Below are 4323 nucleotides of genomic sequence, written 5' to 3'. Positions count from 1 at the left end.
GACTTAGGTTTGAGATTCACTGAATAAATTCCAGTTCATGTCATATGATGTTTGAGCTTCAACTCAGAGAAGTCCATCAAACTGGAGATGTAAGGAGGTCTGTAAATGTCCAGGAGTCCACCAGTAGAGGGCGCTGTGGCTTCTGTAATGAGCGAACAGCGTCACTCCTCCACAGACAGGACATGAACTGGAATTAGAACTGGATTCTGTTGGAAATTTCACAGATGCAGCAATTGGGTAATGATCCTGTGAAATAAAACTGATCATAATACTAAACAGATTAGACTTTTCTCAATTAAAATCTGAGTTAATTCTAACAGTATTTTGTGTGAGTTGTTAAAATCACTTGAAAAGTAAAAGTTTAAACAAATAAAAACAAATTAACACAAACTAATTATTAATCCTTAAAACTACCTCAAAACCAAGATGAAAATATATTTTAGCCCTTTATCAGTTATTGCTGTAGTAACACTGACCCCTGCTGGTGGAGACCTGCTATTACTCAAACTAAAACCTGTGGATGTGATTCTGATCCATGTATTTTCAGCCATAATGACCCAAACAGCCACTGGGACCAGAAGCATGTACTGATTTAAAATGTTGAATAACTTCTGAACCACTAACCCTATCAGTATGTTGAATTAATTCAGGGGAAATACAGTTCTTCATGTTGTCATGGTCATCAGATATGACCCATTTGGACGTTCAGAGGCTCTGTAGTTACCATGGAAACACCGTCATCTTCTACAGCATTGATTCACCAGTAAAACCCATGGAGTTGGATCAGTGACAGTGGATGGACACACTGGGTTTATGTTCAGTTAATGATATCTTTACTGAAAAAGTCACTTTTTCTTCAGTTTTCTTTAGTTTTGATTTAATAATGCTCAGCTTTAATCTGAGCTTTAATGAACATCTACATGATCAGTGGATTAAATATAGCAAAATATCTCATGTACACTGAAAAAATGCAATATAAAGATAATTATATTATCATAAATGGTGACAAATCACTTAAGAAAAGTTAGAGAGGAACAATTCATTTAGGAACTGCCACAAAAGTAGCACAGGGTCTTTATGGGTGAAATAAATCTGTTGGATCATATCACACATGGCTTTAGGGTTCACTCCTTTTGAGGTATTTTGGTTGTTTTTGCACTGATTTATGCTTTTCTGCATCAGTTTACAGTGAAAATGTCATATTAATGCAAAGAACACACTGAATTCAGTATAGATTCATATAAATGATAAATGAATGTTAATTACTTCATATATTTATGGACCTCTGGAACTACTGAAACACCTCCACTCGACAAATATATATATATATATATATATATATATATATATATATATATATATATAAAACTCCTGTTTTTGTTGTAATTTTTCATTGAAATTTTGTCTGTGGATACAAGATATATAAAGAATAGAATATTTATTGTTCACTCGGGTGGAAAATTGTCTTTGTCTCTCCGATGTACAGGTACAGTATTCAAATATGAGATAGAAATTCTCCAAGACACATGACTTATGGTAGAAAAATAAACATTGAGTTCACAGACAGCTCTGTACATGTCTGCAGTCTTCATGCTTTAACCCATACAGACCCAAACAGCTACTGGTGAGCAAAACCATCTACTGATGTAAGCTGTTCCATAACTATTGATCCACTAATCCTATCAATACATGTCAATAATTGGTGTAAAATACAGTTCTTCATCTTTTCATGGTCATCAGATATGACCCATTTGGGCGTTCAGAGGCTCTGTAGTTACCGTGGAAACACCGTCATCTTCTACAACATTGATTCACCAGTAAAACCCATGGAGTTGGATCAATGCCAGTGGATGGACACACTGGGTTTATGTTATTATTGATATATTTTACTGAAAAAGTCACTGGTTCTTCAGTTTTCTCTGTTTCTGTTATAATAACCTCAACTTTAATCTGAGCTTTTATGAATGATCTACATGATCAATAAATTACCCATAAAGACCCAGTGCTACTTTTGTGTCAGTTCCTAAATTAATTGGTTTCTATATTTAACCTTTGTTAAGTGATTTATCACCATTTATTACAATATTATCCTTTCTAGTTTGAGTTTTTTCAGTGTAAATCATCTATTTTTCAATATTTATTTCACTGATCATGTAGATGTTCATAAAAGCTCAGAGTAAATTCAAAGGTTATTATATGAGAAACAGAGAAAACTGAAGAAAAAGTGTCATTTTCAGTCTAAACTCTCCTTAACTGAACATAAACCCAGTGTGTCCATCCACTGTCATTGATCCAACTCCATGGGTTTGACTGGAGAATCAATGTTGTAGAAGATGACGGTGTTTCCATGGTAACTATGGAGCCTCTGAACGTCCAAATGGGTCATATCTGATGACCACGAAAAGATGAAGAACTGTATTTTACACCAGTTATTTACATGGATTGACAGGGTTAGTGGATGAACAGGAATGAAACAGTTCAGATCAGTAGATGGTTTAGGTTAAAGGTGGAGGTTTGGGTCTTTAAGGGTTAAATATAGGAAAATATTTGATTCTCACTGAAAAACCACAAAATGCAGAGGACAATATTATAAAAAATGGTGATAAATCACTTAAGAAAAGTTAAATATAGAGAAAAAAAACTGGTTTGGAACTGCCACATAAGTAGAGCTGGGTCTGCATGGGTGAAACTGTACTTTTAGTTCCAGTTTTCTGTCACTGATCTGAGACAATGTGTCTGATACAGGACTCACTGTTCAGATGAATGGAACACCTCAGACCTTTTGAGCAGAAGACCTCCAGAAGATCAATATTTAGGTAAATTGTGAACGTAATGAGAATTTTGCATCTTTGATTTTATCCCATTATAAATTAGAACTAAACAGACGTGTGTTGTGTTTGTATTTTCTTTATTTTTATCACCTCATGTGTTTCTGCACGTTGAAAACATGTCAGACTCATCTGTTTCAGAACAGATTAAAACTGATCAAATCTGAGTTTGTCTCATATTTCTGAAAACAAACAAACAAAAAAAACCAGACCCAATCTGAGTAATGTAATGAAGACAGATCACATGATGTAAACACTGAAGGACGTGGACCCTGAACATCACAGCTTCTGTCAACTTTACATCCGAATTTTAAATGAATGTTTTACATGTTTTACTCCATTTACATTTGAAAGGCTAGTGGTTAGATGCAACTGTTTATTTGATTTTTTTGTTTTTACTTGTTTGTTTATTATATACATACATACATACATACATATACATATATATATATATATATATATATATATATATATATATATATATATATATATATATATATATATATGTGTGTGTGTGTGTGTGTGTGTGTGTGTGTGTGTGTTACGTCGGGTATGTGTGTGTATTTTTTTTTTTTTTTTTTTTACCATTTTTCCATCCATAACCAGTGAATGCACCATAAACTGCTCCTTCATCTTCTCTGGTGTTTCCATCAGTTTCTGTCACAGTTCACACACTGGCTCTGTGTGTTTTCTTTAACCCAGGCTCCATCCCTTCTTCCCTTCTTCCCTTCTTCCCTTCTCTCCTTCTCTCCTTCCTCTTCCAGGTCCCGCCACCTGACGCCGGGTACGTGCGGTGCGTGTGCACGGCGGCTCCCGGGACTGCGCGCCTGCGGACTGTGATGGACCAGCTGACGGAGGAGAGAGAGAGAGAGAGAGAGAGAGAGAGAGAGAGAGAGAGAGAGAGAGAGAGAGAGAGAGAGAGAGAGAGAGAGAGAGAGAGAGAGAGAGAGAGAGAGAGAGAGAGAGAGAGAGAGAGAGAGAGAGAGAGAGAGAGAGAGAGAGAGAGAGAGAGAGAGAGAGAGAGAGAGGAGAGAGAGAGAGAGAGAGAGAGAGAGAGAGAGAGAGAGAGAGCTCCGCACCGCAGTGACAGTCGGGAGTTGGAGCTCCGGGATCGGCCACAGCACCGGGCAGGAGCCGGGGACTTTCTGATGCCGCTTCGGAGCTGACGGTACCGGAGCAGCAGGGACCGGAGCGGACCGGAGCGGAGGACCGGAGCGGAGGACCGGCTCAGGTAAAGCCGCACTTTGACTCTTCTCCGCCGCTTCCTCTGACGCATCGGGTGGTGTCCCGGTTCTGTCGGAGCCGGGCCGGGACTGTCAGTGGTTCGGGTTTAAATAGGGCCTGCGGGACTACCGTCTGCAGCCGGAGTCCGGTACCGGGGCTCGGTCCGTGTCCTGCGGTGTTCCCGGCCCCCGCCTCTCTGCGCATCCTCTGGATGATGCTGCGGTTTTGGAGCTGGAGCTGCTCTGCGCAAACTGCACACACAGCTCCTCAA

Source organism: Sphaeramia orbicularis, chromosome 5 (genome assembly GCF_902148855.1).
Source record: "Sphaeramia orbicularis chromosome 5, fSphaOr1.1, whole genome shotgun sequence".
In the NCBI taxonomy this organism is placed as follows: domain Eukaryota; kingdom Metazoa; phylum Chordata; class Actinopteri; order Kurtiformes; family Apogonidae; genus Sphaeramia; species Sphaeramia orbicularis.
Note: the sequence above shows the minus strand (reverse complement) of the source record.